This window comes from Bacillus rossius, chromosome 2, assembly GCF_032445375.1.
Source record: "Bacillus rossius redtenbacheri isolate Brsri chromosome 2, Brsri_v3, whole genome shotgun sequence".
Taxonomy (NCBI): domain Eukaryota; kingdom Metazoa; phylum Arthropoda; class Insecta; order Phasmatodea; family Bacillidae; genus Bacillus; species Bacillus rossius.
Genome location: NC_086331.1, coordinates 119,446,970 through 119,469,813, shown reverse-complemented (window position 1 = coordinate 119,469,813; position 22,844 = coordinate 119,446,970).

Sequence of the window (22,844 nt, the reverse complement as noted above, 5' to 3'; positions counted from 1 at the left end):
AATATCCCACAAAACTTAGATAAAACGCGCAATACGCTTGTTACTAAGTTGGTAAGTCTACTTATGAATTCAAATGTCATGTAATTTTATTTATCTCTGGGTGGAAGAAAATGTTGTTCTTGCGCAAGTATGTTGTTATTATCAAAAGGATATATTATGAACGTTCATCATACGAAGTAAATAGGAAGATTTATTTGAAGTCGTTATTCCTTAAAATGACGTTCCAAGACAGGCGAGGGAAGTCGAGAAGAAATGCATGTACATATTGTTTTTTTTTTGTCTTGTTTTTTGCAGAAGGAGCGTCAGTTGTGAGGAGCCTAACGACAAAGCCAGGCTTGCCTCAATTACCGCCGCCTGCGACGGGAGTGGAAGTCGCTAATTATGCGTGTTTCGTACAGATTGACTGATAAACACGGTTGAGCGGCCGCTTGCATGGCGGCGACAGTTGGCCGAGCGATCAGGTCTGCCCCCCCCCCCCCTCCCCCCCCCCCAAGTCCCGCGCGTGTGCACGCGGATATTTCGACGACTAGCAGATGTTGAAATAAAGGACTTCCCCCTCGCCCCTTCTCCAGGGTACGTGGTCGTCGTAGCCTCGGCCTAGCTGTTCCGTCCTGGTCGCTGAGGAAACACATCCACAGGGCCATGCATGTTTCGCGAAGAGATTCCGAGACAAGCTGAATGTTAAAACCTGTAGCATCTTCTGTGTTTAGTAGGGGCAGGCATTTTTTCGCGAAAAGATCCGAACGCCTATTAGACTGCAACAAGGTATACCCGCACCAGCGGTTTCTCCCTTGTGATTGGCGGCCGTCTGCGAGAGAAGTCGTGTCCTTGTTTTTGACCTTTCGATCATTAGCAATATCTCATATGAAGAAAATATACTGGATGTTCTATGGTCGAGTCTGGTTCCTAATACCGTTTACGAAACTTAACGAATTGGTTCCAATATTTTTAGCAAATTCTTTAGTCCTCGGTAAAGAATAGGATTTACCATAACGTTAAGAATTATTAAAATGGCAATTTGGTTAGTGTTTTTTTTTGTGTGCATTTCAGTACGGTTCCTCTCGTAAAGGCGATGACACACTGACTTAACTTATCCTATGAACTCAAATGACTATATTAAGAGTCACAAGTGGGTGGACCCCTTAATAGTCAATACTGCCTCTACTTTAGACTCGGTGGTCTACAGTACCGTGTTCCACGCTGATTTTTTTTTTCAACTAACGCTTAGTTACTTAGGTTTAGAGTCTTTTACAAATAAGAAAATAATGTTTAAGTTTTCAGAACATTTAAATAGCACAATTGAGTCACGAAAACGTTAGCTATAATCACAAGTGTGTGTAGGCTACAAACCGCCATATTTATGATTTTTATTATAACAATTAAAAACAGATTAATTATTGTCTCAAACGGTAAATTGGTCGCACATGGTTTGTTTTTTTTTTTTTTTTGCAGCGGGCATCGAATATGTTTAGCCTATATTTTTATTTTTTTAATCGGTGGCAGTAAAATAAATATATTTATAACGAAACTGCTCAAGTACATCAATTGTAATGGTATAAAGGACATGCTCAATTTGAAGAAATGCATTGCGAGTTAGCGCGTGTAAAGAGGGATTTTATGGCAGGCGCCATTTGTGACCAAATAACATTTAAATAAACGTAGCAATTAGTAACAAAAAATGGGGAGTGGCTGTGTCATAAACACGGCCGTGTATGTACGTGAATACATTTACGTAACAGGTAATATGTTCTATACAAAATATAAAATACGCTATTTTATGTATGTTATAATCATGTTTGAACACTAAGAAGTAGCGTATAGGCCGACATTATACATTGTTATTACATTTTTTTTTATTTCAACGCCATATATATTCACTGTAACTATTTTACACTAATGCTTTATGTATGCAATCGATAGATTTTGACGAAAGCTGACGATTGAAACTCAAACGAACGTCGTAGCTTCTCCGGGTCAAAAGTCATACTAAATGGAAATCTCGAAACTCAGCAAAATGACCTCAAAATGGCGGCGTTTTCCCTTCCACCGCGCGCGATGCGTCACAGTCCTCACTTAGCGTAACGAATTCTTTAATCCTTTAGCTATCCAGTGGTGTAATTAACTGTATCCCCCGATATTATCATTCGTTTTTTGAATTGCCTCCCACTATGGTAGCAATTTTAAAGACGTATTCACGTCAAAAAAAATTTTTTCAAGCGAATTCAAAGCTTCGTGCATGAACGCGACATGGCACTCAAAGTGCGAGCTGGTGTTGGTTCTTTGTTCCTGATAATATTAATAAACTCTTGATTACATTCATTTCAATTTCTACATTTTGATCGTTGCTTATCCTTGCGCCATGTGACCAATTTTGTTTTTAAAAGTTCAACTTTAACTGCTCTTTATTTGCTAAGAACTGAATGAGCTGTGCTACCAGCCAAGTTTAAGCTCAGTTGTGAGGATTGGCAAGGATTGTTCAAGAGTTCAAAGAGCAGGGAATTAAGTTAAGAGACAGGAGGATTGCCTGCAGTCTGTTTAAAAAGTCTCAAAGCAGCGGTAAAGAGTTAAACGGCACGGATCGACAGGCAGAGGTCTTGAAAAGAAGTGAGGCATGGTTGCTATTTGTCTCCCCTGCTGCTTCATTTGGAGGCTGAACAAGCAATAAAGGACATCAAAGACTATTTCCAAACAGGAGCAAAAACGCAAGGAATCTAATGTTGTGACTCAGACTTGCTGAATACATCGTTATTTTGGTCAACAGATAACGATAAAGAAAATAAATTTTGCGCCGTACCAAAAATTAATTCAGAGGATTTTTTTAAATTGTGTTAAGTGCTATGGAGATTTAATTTTTTATATGTAATGTTGATTAATATACAAATGTTAATAGTTTTTTCCTGCGGATTTTTGTTTCTTCTTGATGTCGCGTTAATTTCTCTTCACCGAAGGCGATTTAAAACATCACCAAAATGACATATCCGCTGCCATCTTGTCGTTTAAAATATTTAATGCTCCGATTAATGCCAAGACTTTAATTTTAGACAATATTAATATTTTTGAAATTAATATTTTGGTTTCAATTTGTAATGGCATGAGTATATTTGTAGCAATCAAATTTGTCCAAACACTATCTTAATATAACTTGTAATGCTTTTAAGGCATTTTTGATTTTAAAAAGAAGGAAAATGAATGCCATGCATGCTATAAAACAATGATTTCCAATGGAGAAGAAGCATTTTATAGCACTTACGCACAAGCTTGATTTTGATAAATATTAAATTTCCTGAAAAATAAATTTGAATGTGTAAATGATGCAAAACAATTACCTCTGAGAGTTATATTAATTTTAAAGATCAACATCTTGAAGAATAATAATGTTTATCATACAATATGTTTACTAAAATACTGTACGTTCTCAAATAGTTTCTGAAGCGCATTAAAATAAATACTTATTTCATTTGAATGCCATCTTTCTGATGAAGTAATAATTTTTGAAGTTAAACTTATTTGGGTACTATGAAAGTAAAATTTTAACACAACGGTGTTTGAGCTTTTGTTTTAGCACCGCGCTATGGGCCATATTCGCAAGAAAATGTTCTTTCAAGTACATATTCTTTTAATTACTTGTGTAAATCAGTATTGTTAAACAGTGTTATATGAGTATTGTTTTAGATGTGTAACTAAATATTTTATTGCTTGTATAATGTTTTTCATACTTTAGTTTGACAGGGTCATTATTTGCTAGAAATATTATTTAATTAACTAAATCACACGCCGCATTTTAATTACTAGCCCACAAGCGTGTAAATATGTTAGGTCTAACTAAGAATATGCTAGCTAAAAAAAAAAGGTTCAAACATATCCCTTGCTTAGAATATTAATTGATTTTTTTTATTTTCACTTTGTGGCAAAATGGTTATAATGTAAAGAATTACCGTGAGGTAGGTCCGTGCCGTTTATTTTTCGCGTCTCAGAACTGCGGGAAGGTTGTCATTGTTCATTCATTCTACGGTATAACATTATCAATGCCTATGAATGAATTTCAGTATGCCCATTTAGCCTATTGGCAAAATATATTGTACGATAACCCAACGATAATGTGATATTTTCAGAACTTCAAAATCAGTCTATTAGAAGGCTCACTTATAAATTAAATTAAATTAAAAACTAATTTATTATAATCAATCTTAGCTTTGATATTTATTAAACAATTTTTTTCTTAATGTTGTAAGTGTGTAATATTTATTATTATTTAATCTTATTGACTGATCAATAATTACAAATATATTGAGCAGTTATTTTGAAGTGAGTTATATTTTGTTAATTCATGTTTATTTAGATAATTATCTTCTTTCTCTTTGTCTCTCTCTTTCTCACACTCTCTCTGCCGTTTTACCTCTTACGATATACTTATGAGTCGAGGTTAGTATTGCCAAAGAAGTTTCACTTCTATCACATGAACTGAGTTACACGCGCTCTTTTTTTTTTTTTTTTTGTCGTTTCAATTAATTAATTTTGACTAATATCTAATAGATGGCGTGGAAATGCCTCGAGCCACGTCGGGTACTGGGAAAACACTGTTCGGCATCGTAATCCGCACGGGGACGCCAGGGGTTCGGGAGAGGGGCAGGGGGGGGGGGGCTACAGAAGGGGCGCGACACCTGGGCGCTTGCCCCCAGCGGCCGGCCACTGCGGCGGGCAGATCCGAGTATCTGCGAGGGGATTGAAACACTTGTGCCTAGTAGTAGGGGGAGCGAGTGGGTACTGGGGCAGTTTCGAGGGGGGTTTGGTGGGGGGAGGGGTGGCTACTGCCCGCCGCCGTTCAACTGTTTTCCTTGCCCTTTCTTGAAGCGACCACACATCCGCACACAATGGCGGTCCCAGTTCCAATGCGGCCGGCGCGACCGCCCGCACCGCAAATACTCCCGTCCGAAGAGAACTCGCCGCCCGACCGCCGACACAATGAACTTTTAACTGTTTAAACTTTCAAGGCTGGGAAACTAAACTTAATTTAAATTAAACTAGACAGCAAAGTACTATTGTTTTGGAGGTGGGGGGAGAGGGTGTAGTCGATTAACTTATTTATGCGTTGGTCAACGTACTCTGCACGGGTCTCAGATGAATTTATAGGCACAATGGAAGATGTGGAGGGCCGTGCGCGCTTTAAGGAATCGAGTTATGTTTAATTGCGTTTGTTTCGCGTTGCGCATTTGCGAACTGGCCGCGGCTACCTACGATTCACGGCCGCCCTGGCCCAACAAAGGCGCCCGCTTCATTTATAATTTATACTTTCGAAATTCTTGTTTCCCAAACACTTCCGCAATCTGGCCTGCAGTCACGCAGCTGAAGCGTGTAACGGTATTCGCAGCTCTAACCTCGAAGGAATTCTTCTATTCATTTTTAAAATTTGCAGAATTTACACTCAAGAATAATAAATGACTAACCCTTCAAGAAAATTGTTTCTATTATTATTTTAACAAAGTCCAGTTTGGAAATAAGCAGATACAAAAATTTTTTTTTTTTTCCTTTTTGTTACTGACAAAGTAAGTCGGAAACATTTCTGGGAAATTACTAATTAAATCCTTTTGTTTGTTCTCTTGCTTCAAAAGATTTAATTTATTGAGCATATTACAAGTGTTCTTTTTTCTAATATGTCTCCAAATGAGGTTGAAAATGAATGAAATATCTCAAAAACTGTTCGTGATCATAATTCTTTACCATTTGCAAGTTATAAATCTTTAAAAATGAATTATTATTTTTAATTTTCTTAACTTTTTATTATAATTTTTACATATTATAGGATAGCTTCCTTGAGAATTGGAAGTATCTGAAGTATAATCAATAATAATTTAAATACCTAAATATTATAAAACTATTTTTACTTTATAATCAGCATAATATTGTACTTAAAAAATAATTAGTATAGTTTCAGAGGAGTAGCAGACAAAATCATGTCGTTTAGATATATTGTGTAATTTATAAGGCATACCACATGCAGATGCCATACAAAAAATATATCTTTCATGTATTTGGGTTTGTTCAAAAATAAATATTTTGCTTCAAAAATATGCTTTTATTAGTATTAAATAAAAAATATGTTTATCTGAATGTTGTTAATTTAGGCATAACAAGAGAACTCATGCATTCATTTATTCGCCATGTACTAAGAGGAACAAATGTATGACATCAACACAGAGTGGGCTCCGAAACACTGTCACTTCCACTTTTAGAAAACAAACCAATGATCCTATCGATATAGATACATGAAAAATCTAATCAATTGAAGATAAAACTGTTGTATGAAAATATTTGCAGGTCTAACAAATATGTTTCGCTACCAGAAGAATTAAACGTAAGGCCGTAAGAAAAGATGGAAAGAGCTGCCCCGATACATATGCACTGGTTAGCATAATGCAGCAAGCCAGTGACAATGCAGCAGACGTAGGGTACTCGCTCGGCAACAGTGCTGCCAACTTTGCTGATCTCTGCCACTAATTTATTTGGTAGGTAAAAACTCCACTTAAGCTTTTAAACCGTGATTTTTTATCACCGTTTCGATAGCGAATATGATTTTTTTTTTTAGTTTTTGTTGGTTTGAGTATCATGGTACAAAAGTATTTCTATTTATTTATTTTTAAACCTCTTTCAATGCGTTTTAATTTCTTTGGCAGATAATTAATTTGTTACTCAAAAATTTTTAATGTTGAATTACTTAATTTGAAGCAAAGTTTAAACAATTCAGGCTTTAAAACAAAATTAAACAACATAAGTTTATTTGCAGAAATGTTCTGAAATTATTTTGCTATTTCAAGTATTTCTTATTTTAAATTATGTTAACTTTAATCAAGATACATTCAGGGCAATAACTTAGTAACCAGACAGATCTCTAAGTGGCTTAGTATTTGAACACAGGTTAGTTGGTAGTTAAAAAGATCAAATATTAAAAATGGTTTTCTGATTTTCTGGTTAAATTTGTAAAAATAAAATTTATTTATTTATTTTTGCTTAATGTCTCACTGACAGCTATGTCATTGCAGAAAACACAGTTTAAGAAATTTTAGGACGAAGATCCATCTTTGACCTATTTTATTAAACTGGTAAACAATGGAAAAAAACAAGTAAGAGGGCTGGGTCGGGCCTTCTAAATCTAGACCTGCTCTATGTCAATCCTTGAGTTTATGATTCTTAAAACCACCATAACAGAGGGGAGCACAATGGAAGGCCCTAATAGTGAAATCAGCAATTTTTAAAAATTCGAAAACATAAATTATGTATCATTCCAATTTAAAAAAAAAAACTTCTTTAAACAGTGATAATGGTAGCCATTTGATCCATAAGTTTTTATGTAAATAAATAAAACAACAAATTTGGTACAATTTCATCATTTATGCCTCAGTCATTAAGGTGTGATCCATGACATGATTCGCCAACATGAAGAGTGCCTCTCGTTTATTCACAAACACACGCAAGACTCACAGATATTGGACACCAAGTGGCTTGGAGTATGCTACGCACTTTGAAGTTCTGTCATAATTATTTGATTAATTTATTCATCCACGTACAGTTCTCTTAAGGACCCAATTTCAACAAACAGGCGAGTTTCTTAAACCTGTGTTTAATATTTTACATCGTTATAATTAATCGTATATATATATAATTTTGATACAAACAATTATTATATAAACTTTATTTACCTAGATTTCATTTCAATTACACTTCTGAAGTTAATATGACAAATAATTTTTTAAAGTTATACTTTTTTAGGCACATTATGAAAAAATTATGAAAGTTAATTTTTAAGATGCGCACGCACCGTGTCATGAAATTTTCACAGGATAAAAAAAGGCTACATAAAATAAAAGACAAAATACAAATAATAATTACATATGTCATTATCAAACATATTCTTTAGAAATTGATTTTGAATACTTGTCCTCCATATCATTAAAAACATTTATTTATTGTGAATTTTAGTGAGAGAAATTATGTTCATAAATGTTTTTCCAAGCGTATTTTAGTGCGGCTTGTTCATGAGAAATTTAAACCTCTTTGGGGAATTTTCAGACCTTTTACATTTATGGGACTAATTTTCCCACAAATGGGAATTTTTTTCCCTTGAAATAGTGAATTTTATGTTTTTCCGTTCGTTTTTTTTTTTTTTTTTTTTTAGTTTTTTGCCGGTTTTTTCCTTAAAAACTGAAAATTTTGGCGGGTTTTTGGCTAACTTTGGGCACATTTTGAGAAATTTTCAGTCATTTTTGGCAATTTTTGACAAATTTTTGAGGTCAAAGTAATCTAAGATGGCCGACATGATGTCACAATCCAAGATGGCGGACCCCGGTGCTGCCTCCACTCCGACTCCAGGGCTCTGACCGGCCAATACTTATTACTACTCAAAACATTCCTGAAATACATTTTATAAATGTTAATAATCATATTAATAATAAAATAATGTTGTAATCCTAGGAAATAAACATCAATTCACAATTGTTCGCCATTACATGCTTTGTCAGCTCAACTGAGTAATCAAGTTCATTTTATTGCATTTCAAAGTTTCCGTGTTTCAATCCCATTTAGGGAGGGTAATTAATTTTAACTTTATAAATATTATTATTTAAGTTTATTACTCAATTTTAGACAGTAATTTTATTCTTTGTTATTGGTTAAACTACTTATTACATCGCTTATCCCGTTGGTTTTGTTATTTAACACTATTCAATCTAAAACCTTTGATTTTTACTAGATAATATTTAAAAAATCTTATAAACACAATCAATTTGTTTGATTGGATTTATTTATATACATATGAATTAGTGTTTAGGCTGGCTTTGTTATACTAATCTATAGTTTTATTCCGAGCTGTATGAAAATTTACACTCATGACCAACAAATAATGAGAAATTTCACTGACTAATTAGATTTCAAAAAACCACTCCATCCCTTTTCCCATACCTTAAACCGGATTTTTGGTACTTCTTGATGAAATTTTGCACACCTGAATTTCAAAATAGGTAAGAGGAATATTACCCCCTAGAACTGATTTCTAAAAATAGGAAGGAATGTCACTGTCTACATGCCATTTCTCCAAATTCACCCCCCCCCCCCTTCCTAAAACTAAACCAACCCATAACTTTCCCATCCATAATGCGGAATTATGGTTATTCTAAATATGAACTTTTGCCCAACTTAGACTAATAAATGTAAAATATATCTCTACATCGGTTTCGAAAAAAGAGGGAGTTATTTTTGACACAAGATTGCAAAAAAAAAAACCTTCCCATCATCCTTACCCTCAACTTAAAGAAGAATTTTGGTACTTCTTGATGAAATTTTGCACACTTCACAAAAATTACTGTATATATTAAATGTTTTAAAAGAGTAATGGAAATATGTGTCTACACATGAATAAAACAATAAAATACCATTCCAATTCCCTCTTTTTATATAAGAATTGAGGTAATTATAGATGAGATTTTGCACATTTAATTTGATTGGAATACATACAATTTCAAAAAAAAACTTTGATTCCCCGCACATCTTTGAATTTCTGAATAAAATTTTTTTTTTAAATTACTCTCCCTAAAAAGCTCTGTAACTGCGTAAACCCCTGACAAAACCGAATACTTGCTATATTCGTTGCGCAGTATTTTTTTTGTTACAAAACCTTTGTTATCAAATTTTTATAATTTGTTAAATAATTTCAAAATAATTAGCTGTATGAAATCAAAAACAAGTATACTTCCGACGTGCGTACATAAAAAAATCGCATTTTTTTCTTGTCTTTACCAGTTTGCAATGTAAAAAGATTGAGAAAAGTAAAATAATAACATGTAACTTCAGCTGTATTAGGAATTCACGGTATTATAAAAGCAATACTAAAAAAAACAGTTAAGAATGTAACATTAAAAATAATGTGATTTTTTTTGTTAGTTTTGCATTCGAGAAGTCAATTTTATATGTAATCATGATGACGCCGTTCCTAGAAACGTTTGCTCGAGTAGTCAGAAAGGTTTGTTAAGTTGTTTTTAGTTGTTTTCCATCTAAAAGCATTATTTTTTTTAATGCCTTGTGAATTTGGGTACGAACATAGTGTAATCTAGAAGAAAGAATTGTTTTATCTAATTTTATCGAATTTTTCAGTTGTAATTTTTTTTCTCGCGCAGGGTTGGCGGCACTTTGCTGGTAATTGTCGAGGTGACTGCCGTCTCCGTGCGTGCTAGTTATCTGTGGGCGGGCGAGGCGGTGTCACGTGGTCGCGCAGCGGAGGGGAGCGCCCGTCCTTTGTCGCGGCCAGGCCATGCAGAGCTGGTCACAACCTCCTACCACCCCCCCTTTTCCTGCGGCGGCGGGCCGTGGGAGACCCGAAGACGTTCCGCGAACCGGATATCGTGAGGAAATACAGGTCGGGAGGCCGCACAAGTCGGCTGCACTTCCGGCGTGCGGGCGGCTCCCCGCGCTGTTGCCAGCTCGCACCTCCAGGGCTGCGTTCCTAAACGCTACTCGCTGATTATCTCACATCTCAAAACGGAGCAGGTGTTTTTCTCACTCGCTGTGGGGGTTTATTCTAAAATTGCATAAACATTTTTATATTATAAAATAATAAAAATTAAGGTTTAAATTCATACTTTTATTCATAGAAGCTAAATGCGACCAGAATTTCAAGAACATGACGGCAAAACAATTTCCCTTAGTAAATGGAAAATAAATTTAATATGTGCAAAAGATTAAAACAAAATTAGGTTCCTGTCTCGGATAAAAATAAACAAAGTGCAAAATATGGGAAACACATTAACCCCTTTTGACATAAAACAACCGAGTAAAACTTTTTATTGCTCTTAGAATTGATTAAAAATTCTAAATAAGTAATAAATTCATGGAAAATTACTGTACCCTCAAGAAAAAATGGTAATAAATACGGTACAAAAATATCCATAATTATATTGGGAAAAAATATTATTTTATAAAATGTTATCATAACAGTGTCGTGTTATCATGAAAAATAAAGCATTCAATTAAACTGAGAACGATTCAAGTATCAAATGAGGTAATGTCAAGGATTAAGAGACGAAGCTTGTCTCTACGAAAATCACAGTTTTCATAGCACACGAACTTAAGAAAAGTGGTTTAAGAAACCCTCATCTTGACAGACAAAGCAACACGCCCAAGATGGCTGCCATACGAGAGCTGGAGGAAAAGATGCACTCCTAACGGAAACCATCTGGATGCCCTAGCTGCTCCCGACAAGCGGACTTGTCCATGAATCTTTCAGATGAGTGTCATGCGCCGATATTCGTTTCAAAAACCACTCTCCACCACCTACTCAACAGTCAGCCGGTGCGGTTTCAGGGCAACCGCCCAGGCCCCGCGCCTAGCAGAGCAACGCGCTTAGCAGAGCACCACTCCGAGCAGGGCTACGCCCTAAATGGCACCACGCCGAGCAGGGCTACGCGCCTACCAGGGTACTCGCCCTATCAGGGCCACGCGTCTACTTGGGCACTGCGCCTAGCATGGACACGTGCTTAGCTCTTCTATCGAATATTACAGCTCCTCAAATTAAATAGTCTAGATCCACCATTGTCAGTCAGCCACCTCGCCCGTTGCCGCTGAGACAACGATGCTGGTGGGTTCCTTTCGCCACGTGTTCGGCAGTCGTTCGAACGCAGCCAGAAAGCTAATAATAATAAACTATTTAATGAATATTTTCGTAATAAAGTTTCTAGACGTAACTATATGTTCGAAATATACTGCAAAATATTCGCGGCAGTAATTTCGCTACGCTTGGACGTTTGCTACGCATCTTATTCGTAAATTAAATTTTAACACTTGTTGACCAAGTGTTTTTTTTTTACTTAATAACGACTAATTAATATTTTCATCGCATTGTTTTTTAGAAAATAAAATACATAATTTATTATTATCTGATTGAAAAATCTCTATTGTAGCTTCAATTGCTGATAGTGCATAAATTATCTATATGTTTATCAGCGTAGTTTTGTAATATTAATATTCATTTATATCGTTACAAAAAATTCACCAAATATTAATAAAGTGTTAATTTTAAGGGCTTGTAGGCTATTCGAATTTGGGAACTCGAAGTTTCAAAGTTAGTGTTTTAAAAGAGCGGATCCAGTGCCAACTCTTGTGAGTCGGAAATGCAGATATTACTATAAAGTAACACAATGAAATATATTCGTTAAAAACTGTTTTTAAATACCAGGGATCCGGGAATGTTATGTTTTGAAACACAGTAGATACGTACTTATTGTCTTCGATCAAATTATACATAATTACTGTAGGGACATGCAGATTTCGCGAAAAGATTTCGAGACTAGATAAAAGTAAAAAAACTGTAGCATGGTCTGTGTTTCGTGATTGGGCGAGTTTCTCCCGGGTACATACCGATTGTAACAACACCAATCACAGTGATTCAGTGCGGAAGAAAACGCTTCCTGTGTGGCTCGATCAAATGAGGCAACAAATTCTCTCACAGACGGCCGTCAATCACAAGGAAGAAACCACTGGTACGGATATACCTTGTTGCAGTCTAATATGCGTTCAGATCTTTTCGCTAAAAATGCCTGCCCCTAATAATTAGTGATCTGATTTAACTTGCCAAGTGAGACAGAAAATATATTTTAAAACAGGATACTTAAAAATGGCCAAACATTAGGTTCAAAAATTATTTTATTTTTATATACCAGAAACTACTTGAAATCAGAATTCCCAATTCTGCATTAGTATTGTATTAAATGGTGATGGTAGACGGAAAAAATTTTGATAAGTACCTACCTTCTCGTACATTAGAAAATAATAAGGGCTGTCAACTTGTTATTAAAATAAAATGTCTCAATGTAAACTGTAATTAATTAACATGTTATATCAAATATATTTAATTTAATAAAAAAACTTATTTCTGTGCAAAACTTTCAGTCCAGATTTTCTTTATGAGATAGCAAACAAAGTTTTCAGGTCTTAGATGGCAAACACTTGGTAACTGTACAACCTGTATACGATATGATCATGTACAAAATTAAAAAGTCTATAAAAAGCATATTATAATATTAAATCTAGAAATGAAATTTAGTTTCACACAGTAAATAAATTAAAAATTAATTTTTTGATAAAGCTGCAATTTAACAAGGAAATTAATATAAAAATCGGCTAAGAGACAGTAAGGATTTTGGGAAATGAGTAACAAAAACCACTACCAATATTATACCTTTTAAATAAATTGAGATTTGGTGAAAAATTAATGGTCGGGGTCATTTAATATCAAACCATAAAATTTATATAATGTTGATCATCTTCTGTGTTTGAAACTGACACATGCGAAAAACTATAATTTTAAAACTCATATTTATTAAATAATATTTTTATAAATTTTTTTAAGAATTTGCAGGCAGGTAAAACATAGGGAATAAAGCAGACAGATAATACAGGACATTGTGATACGAGTAACTATGCTAAACCCAGGCAATTACATTCTACACACAGGATATTATTACGAATAAACACAAAATTAAATATAAATCTGTCCAAGTGGTGGAATAGTAACTCAAAAAATAATAATAGAACATTTCTTAAAATGTGTTCTTACAAATCCTGTTGGGTGTTTATAAAGGATTAAAAGAAACAAACTTTTTGTTATACCAATAAAATGCTGTGGCAGATGACTTTACTTTAAATTTTAATTGGTGACAAGGCAATAAATACAAAAGTTGGATACTTTTTTGAAATTTTTGAATATGCATACACAGAAATGTACTGTGTTGTTTTCGTCTACCAATTGTACAGCAATACGGTGTTATTTGCCATCATGTTAAACAAATTTTATAATATTGTTTTAATTTTTTATTAAATTACTTCCCTACCTCTATTACTAGCCTTTTTTAAAACAATATCCCTCTAACATATTTTCTAACACATATCTATAATATGCTAGACCATTTTAGACGCGCGTAAATTACTTGTGAGAAGAATATAATAACCCTCACTTGTCAGCATTAGGGTTATCCACAACGCAAACATCTATTATGTATGTTTATTAGAGGTAAATATTTTTCAACTATCATTATAAGGAAAAGATTGTAAACGATGAAAAAAAATGCATTTCCTGTAAAATACAAATAACCCATTTCAGGAATAAAAATTCTTTGAAAATGTTTATAAAAATCTTGTTATGCGTAAATGTTTCTGGAGTCTTTGTTGTTTTCTTGATATTCAAAGTTTCGCCAGTCTTTTGTTTTTATTTTTTTCGATAGGAAGCGACAGTAATTACACACAGCAGCTACTGTGTTCAACGAAGGAACGGCTGTTATTAATCCCGACTCCATGAGTCATGGGCATGACGGTACGCATTATTAGATGCTGAAAGATGATACCACGACAATAATTAGGGAACACTGGAGTCGAGTGTTTGATGGAAGCAAATTTTCGAGGATGTGTGGCAAGGATGACCTTCCACGTTTCCTGTAAAGAACTTTATGATGTCACTCGGTCATTAGCAGCGCTCGCATCTGCTCGTTGGCCGGCTGTGCGCGCGATCGTGCGGCTCGGGTTGGCAGCCCTGGCGCACCCGCCTGACGTCACCCGGCCTCACGTCCACTCGCAATTGGTCCGTTGGGTTGGTATTTGCATCTCCGGCCCGGCGCCTCCTCCCGGGAAGCCTACAACTCACGTAGTTTCGGTTCCCGGCAAGAATTTCCGAACATTTCCGAAGTTTTGCGTTTTGGTACTAACGCCACTTCAGCCGCTAAATCAGAAGTTTCCAATGAAAACAAGCATGTTGTGACTGACCTAACCTAACCTAACCCTTCGATTTTTTTAAATTTAAATTTTTGAGAGAAATCCGAAGTTGCACGAACGTGGTACGGAACCGAAACTACGTGAGTTGTAGGCTTCCCGCCTCCTCCCAGCTCATTAGGCTCCGCGGTAGCACTTGCGTGCCACTTGGAAGCCACACTTATTAAAACCCTTCAACCATATTCAAAAATTAATTGTATCAAAAATTCATTAATTAAATAGTATTAAAAGTTACCATAAACATGTAAGAAATTAACTATCTACTTAAGTAAATGAATCGAAATGAATTTTTAACAATAATGAAAATCAGTAAATATGGTGATTGCTCAACCCAGTCTATTGGTTTTAATTATTTATTGACAAATAATACACACTCACTGGAAAGTTACCTCACTCATACAAGAACACTTGAAAAAAAAAGTTGTAAACACAATTCCTATCACTAACGATCACAATAAAGAAATGTTTTTAACTATATTTTTTACCTAAATTCAATATCAATCACTAAGTTTCTGAACGCGACCAGCACGTAGTTCCGCACCCGCCGCTAGAATTCGCTACCGGAGCAGCTACGTCGGCTATCCAATCAAACTGTTTGCAGAGCGAAAAGTTTAACTATTTAATGAAACGTCTCTTTATAAAAACGAAAAAGACTTGAAAAAAATACTAAACCCCAAGTGGACCTGATTTTTCACAAGAAATATTGTTAAAATACTGCCGAATTTATTAAAATTAATTAATTGTTAATAATATATAGATTCCGCACACGTTAGATGACTATACATGATTATTCATTAAAGGATAGTTGTACTAAGTATTACAAAGATTTTTTTAAATTTCCTAGGAGAATTAATGTATATTCATTTCCTTACAAAAGTCATTATTTTAATATTACATTAAGTAAAAATAGAGCATTCATGCCACCTAGTATGAAATAATCAATCCAATGGACTAATCTATGTGTAAAATAATATTATAGCAATATGATAAACAAAAAAACATGTTTTTGTATGAATTTTATTAAAGCGCAATTTGTATAATTTAGTGTTCTGCAATTTAAAATATATCCAAAAACTACTTCCACTGCCGAGTTCTGAACCACGTTCCCTTAACAACATAACCACTGCGCTACGATGCCTGACAGCAGATTATAAGAAGAATATGTATTATAACGTGTGTACTACCAGACCCCTTAGGCTTTTAGAACTTAAAATTACTTTTTACTGTGAATATTTTTGTTTACCAAATATATTCCAGGTTTGTTTCACTATCGTAAAGTTTAATTTGGCCCACCAATACGTTTGGTATGTCCCCTAGTTTTTTTGTAAGTGACTTTATATGGATTTATGTTTATACAAGTGGGTCCATCATTGTTCGGTAAAAATTTCGTTGCATGATGTGTGCGCATTGTAAAAATTCACTCTCATCATTTTTCCGAAACGCTCCCATACAAATAGAAAAAAAACATCAAATGGTTAAAACCGTGGATATCCGCTTTTAGAACCTTTTAGAGCTATAAAAAAATAAGCAGCAGTTAATCAAACAATCTTTTAACACGCAGCTATTGTAATTATAGAAAGTGGCTTACGTTACTGATAACAATAACTAAGGCAAGAACTATGAAACAAAAATTTCTGAAGCGGAAATTGATTTTAAAAAAGTTTCGGAAAATCATTTCAGAAGGTATTGGCTCAAAAATCGAAAAATTTTATATGAGAAGGGTTTCAAATGATGATAAATTAAGTAATGATACGTTAATTCCTAAAAAGGCTACTATCACGCTGGATGCTTATCTTACAAGCATTGGCAATGCCATGGTCTTTCTAAAATCTTTGTAAACAAATATAAAAATATTTCAATAACTACTCAATTACTACTAAAACATTTCTAGGGTCCTAGTTTTTAGCACCACTCGCTGAAGATGGTAAAAAAACTATTTTCTTTTCTTTTTGAAATAAGAAACCACAATGACAGGATAAGTGCAAAAATACTAAAAACAAACAAAGGTAAATAACCTGCAGCTCGTTTAGCTACCTAAAGCTTAAGTTTGGGAATATTTTATAAACAGCTAAAGGAAGCGATTGCTATACCCTTACATAAGGAGGATAGCACTGTATTTGTATCAAATTTTAAATAAATTTTAATATTAAGTACCATATAAAATGCTTATAAAAATGTGTTAAGAAATTAATTAATGTTAAATAAGACAAGAGTAAAATACTGTCTGTAGATGAATATGGGTTTATAAATGGTTTAAGTTAAAGCGATGCTTTAAGCACAAAGCACAAGAAAAAGAACATGATAAAACATGTATTGGTGTATTGTTGGATCTTGTAAAGGCTTTTTATACAGTTTAAAATAAGATACTTCTGGATAAACTGAAAGATGTTGGTATAAGGGGTCTGGAAACCACATGCTGTAAAATGTTTTTGGATGGCAGGTCTGAGAGAGTACAAGTAAGTAAAAAAATAAGAAAAACTCTGAACATAAATACAGGAGTTCCACAAGGCAGTATTCATAGTCCAGTTATGTTTATTTTTGATATAAATTATTCAAGTAATATTTACAAAATGGGACAGATTGTTTCTTATGCGTATGATTATGCAATTATGTTTTCATTTGGCAATTGGCCTCCCGTATTTAAAATAGTCAATTAAGATCTAATACATATTAAAGCTATATAATACCATAATGTTGATTGCCAAATTATAAAAAGGTCGTATATTACATTCTCTGCAAACATTTCTGATCAACCTGGCGAACATGAATTTAAAATTCATGGATGTAAAAAATCAGTTTTACCTGTGGTAAATGTAATATCATAGAAATAGTTAAAAAAGTAAAATACTAAGGTATCATGCCCGACAGTTTTCTAAAAGGGGACGATAATGTTACTTATATTACAAACAAAATTACAAAAACGATGTATAAATTCGTTGAACTTATATTGGGATTATCAGTTAAAGGTATAATAATGATTCACTTAGAAATTTTTCGATATGTTTTGCAGCAATGTATTTTGGTTTGGAGAGGAATGATAAAAACAATGATCAAACCACTTGTTACATGCAATACAACAGCTTATTTGAAGTTTTAAGTATTCACAGAATATTTTAACTCTTTAAAATATGTTATATTAACAGATTTTACTTTAGAGCTGCAATAACTTGTCTGTTATGAAATAAAAATAATTTAAATTATATTGCTCATAATTATTCTACCCTTTATACGCAAAAAATAAATTTACCAATTCGTATACAGCATAAAAACATTTCTCAAAGATATGTTACAAATATTGCATGTATTATCCCTAAAAAAAATTAATCAGAAGGTAATTTTAAAACAAAAAAACTAAACAATATTTTTCTTGATTAATTAACTAATATTGAAATTCTTCAAATATTTATATAGGGTTTGATGTTCTTAGGTAACATGTGTTTTATAATTCATGATTTTAATTTTGCATATTGTTAAACACGTTTAATGCAATAAAAATGTATGTGCTCATTTAAAAATTGTATTAAACAGTTGAAACAGTTATATTTGTTTTGTTCGTTTAATTGGAGTATTTTGTTTTGTGTTTGTGATATTTTTAAACAATTTGTATATTTTATTTACGCAATTAAATATTTCAGTTTAAATATTCCTCATAGTATAATGAGACGGGAATCAGTCGTGCACAAGTTCGCTTTTGTGGCTATTAAATTACCTTAAAAACTAACTAAAATTTTGTAAATTAATTAAAAAACGAAATTAAGATATTCATAATTATAAGATTTTTTTGTGGTATCCACTTTTTCTTTCGAAAATATAGTGCAAAATGACTGAATCACAATGAACATTCCAGTCGTATTCGTCCACTGCACATATCTGTTTTTTATTTACCATAGGCCTACATGTTAAATTTATCTTTTTATAGAGCTCATCTGTCAATATTAGTTCACTATGTTTAAATCATCTTTTTATAGTGCATATATGTTGATTTTGGTCAGTATGCAAGACTCAATCGTCTTTGTTTAGGCTCACCTGTCTAAACTAGTTACCACTATGTTTAACTCATTGTCTATTGCAAACCTGTCACTGCACATCTTTCAGTAGTCTTAATTTAAAGAAAGTATGCAAAAGGATAAATTAATTAATATTACATAATAAAAACAAATTAAAACACCTGGATAGAAACGTAATTTAAGAGTGTTAGTAAAATATTACATCAAAGAATAGTCTGTAATTGACACTCGCTAAAATAGAGCAACACATTTAAAGGCACTCAAGAATTTTCCCACGGCAATAAAAATGTAAACAAGGTGACGTAACAAACACTTCGCGTTAAAGATGCTTTCTCGTGAGAGCAGCCGTGGCAAGTGTCCTAGGGCCAAAACAGATCTGCGAGTGTCGCAGGCCCAAAACATGCCGTGTGAGGGTCGCACGCCCAAAACCCCCTGAGCGAGTGTCGCAGGCCCAAAATTTGCCTTGCGAGTGTCCCAGGTCCAAAGCATGTTGTGCGAAATTCGCAGGCCCAAAACACGCTGTGTAATAGTCGTATGCTCGAAACACCCTGTGCGAGTGCCTCAGGTCCGAAACACGCTTTGCGAGTGTCCTAGCCCCTAAACACGCTGGTGGACTGTTGCAGGCACGAGTTTCGCAGTGTCGCAGTGTCGCAGTGTCGCAGTCTCGCAGTGTCGCAGTGTCGCAGTGTCGCAGCGCCGAGTCGCGCTGCGCGAACTGGCAGCTCCCAGGCCGACGGCCTCCCCGCTGCGATCGTCGTTGCTTCGTTATTGCCTGACCGCCGACTGCGCGCCAGCTCTCGTGAGAGAGGAAAAAACTGCCTTTGTGCGGGTGCGGTAGTGTGTGAAAGCATAGGGAACGACTGGGAGACAGTATCAGATGCGAGTGATAATTACTCTGCGCGACTCGCGGCGGTAATTATGTTGGGCGCTCTGGGATTCCTTCTCCAGATTACGATATCACTGTTACGGAACCGGCGCTCGCTTCGGCGGAGGTGCACCTGGGCTTCATTCTGTGCTAATTAGGCGTGCCGCGGTGCCGTGTGGATCCATTCACCTCGCCGCCGCGAGGAAAGAGGTCGTCCTCCGCGGGCATCACTACTTGCAAGTCTTTCGCTCCAGTTGGAGAGGCACGTACTCCCGTTACTGTCGGATCTCTGGTGTGGCCCTCGGACGAGCTCTGCACTGTCAGATCAAGAACAACAGGGGCGTAGCCAGGGGGGGTGTTTTGAGTGTCCAAACACCCCCCGAAATATATATGTACTTATGACAAAATTTACACTTGTCCAGTTGTTGCAAATGCACTTAGATGAAACCAAGAAAGAACCCTTGAGCCGATAACCCTTAATATTCAGCAATGAGTTATCAACAGTGTCTCGTTAAAAATATAATAAAGTCGGGACACAAATTTATGTTATATAAATCCAATATTTTAATGACGAAAGTGCTTAAATAGCACCAAATTGCACATTAAAATCAAAATTTTTACGGGGGAGCGCCCCCGGACCCCCCTCCCTAGTACGGGGGCAGGGTGTAAGTAAACACCCCACGAAAATAAATCCCTGAGAACAACCTGCTTGTCACCAGTGGATCAATGGATCGGTTAGTCGTTCTCAGTTGTGGATAAATTGGTCGCGATTAAAATTCCTGGATTATTGATTGTGGAGTTGAAACGCATGTGGTACGCGTGTTTAAACGATACCAAATCGTTCCCATTACTTGTTTTGAGGAGGTTCCACTATAAGTTTGCGACTCTGACACATCCTTAGATAAGACAGCGGGTTGCAAAGTGTGCGATTTCGGTATTAAAGTTGGCTAACAGTAGTATATAATAGTATTTCCTAGATCTGGGTTCTGGGTGTGGAGCCGAGAGCCGGCTCCGCCATCTTGAATTGTGACGTCACGGCGGCCATCTTGGATGGTTGTGACCTTGACCTTTGACCTTGACCTTGAATTTGATCCTCAAAAATCGCCAAAATCCGCCAAAATTGGGCAAAATTTGCCCAAAATTCCTCAAAAATCGCCAAAATTTCCATTTCTGTGGAAAAAAGTTCCGCCAAAAAATCTCAAAAAATTCCACAAATTAAAAATTTCTCATTTCGAGGGAAAAATTCCCGTTTTTAGTCCTTAAAAATCCCAGCGGCTGAAAATTCCTAAAACTGGCTTAAGCATCCTTAACTCAAGCCTCAGTTAAGCCATTTCTAGGAATAAGAATACCATGACCGCCATCTTGGATTATGTCGTCACCGTTGCAATTTTCGTTACGGTCGCCATCTTTAACTTTTTTATTATCCGATTTTAATAAAAAAAATTAAAATTTATTAAAAAAATTCAAATAATAAAAATTTAATAAAAATATTTAAAAAGCATACTTTTTCGACACGGAGCTCGGAGTCCTCGGTTCGAACCCGACGAATGCAAAAAAATAAAAATGACGACCGATCCTTCCCTCGTGGTGGGTGCTGGCAGACTGACTCCCACCACTTTTTATCATCATCTAGTATGACGTCATGGCCGCCATCTTGTCTTCGATGCTGGAAGCCATCATCATTGTATCGTCGGCTAGAGTGCGCCGATGACATGTTAGTTTAATTCGTATCCTCTAGAGTGCAGTAATAATTTATTACTGTGACACCCGCCATCTTGTCATTTGGCCGCCATCTTGAAAATCCGTAATTATTTAGCTAGAAATTCGGGAAAAGTTCCAAAATTCATTAAATAAATCACTCATTAATTTACATATTGATTCGATCGATTCCCGTCCTCGGTTCGATACCCGATCGTTGCAATAATGTTTAATCTTATGTAAAAAAAATAATTTAAATAAACCATGTTCAACATTCGTAAAGAGACTCTAAATCCTCTACGACCACCATCCTATCAGACATCAAGACCACCATATTGGAAATGTGTAATTTTAATGCTAGAGATCCGGGAAATAGTTCAGAAATCATTAAATAAATTTGTAATCCATATAATGATTGATTGGATCGACTAAGGTCCTTGGTTCGATCCCTGGCCGATACAAAACAACTTTAATTTAAAAAATACTAAAAAAGTGTTAGGTTTGAGAAAATAAAAACACAAGTTCTTTTAAAAAAAATTTATTACATAAATTCAATACACTACTACAAGTACAAAAAAATACACAGACAAATTACTAAAGTTTTGTGGATTTCTCGACATCTGCATCTGCCACCCACGAATTAAAGCGAGGTGGAAAGCCCCACCACTTGACGTAGGACCGTCCATTTCTTCGTTTTATAATCTTCTCCACCAAGTACGTATCGGGATACAACGTAGGCTGAATCTCTTCGGCATAGAAACCTCCATGGATAGGTTTGTGGTCCAAATCTTCGAGGTAGTAGGTCCTAGGCTCTGATTCACGAACATGTGTCACACGGAAAAGTTCGGGACTCCAGTTTGCAGTGAAACCTTTCTCGAAGATACCTTTCTGCTTGGAGATTCGCACAATGTCACCGACGTTAGCTTTACGCTTTCGTGGATCTTTCTTCTTCGTGTTGGAGTACACAGTTCGAAGCAGTCGATTGTCCGTTACGTCCTTTGGCTTCATTTTCGTGGTAGAATGCACCGTGGAATTATACTCGCTTATTAGTTTCGACAAGATGTCAAGCCACTTGTAATTTCCGTTAGCCGTGAACTGTCGCCACATCTTGGAACGCAAAGTTCTGTTAAACCTTTCGATAACGGAGGCCTTGACGTTACTAAATGTAGAGTAGTGTTTGATGCCATACTTCTTTATCAAAGCCTTGAAGGTTGCATTGTAGAATTCTTTCCCGAGGTCTGTTTGCAGGTGCGACGGTACACGTCCATCACGCAAAATATTGTTCATGGCCTTGGTTACGTCAGTTGCAGTCTTTGATTTTACAGGTCTAGCCCAAGCGAACTTGCTATAAACATCGATGACTGTCAACATGTACTTGAAACCTTTATTCAATCGGGAATACGGTATCATCTCAACAAGGTCCGCCTGGAATAAATCATCAATTCCACGAACTATGACTTTGCGACGAAGGT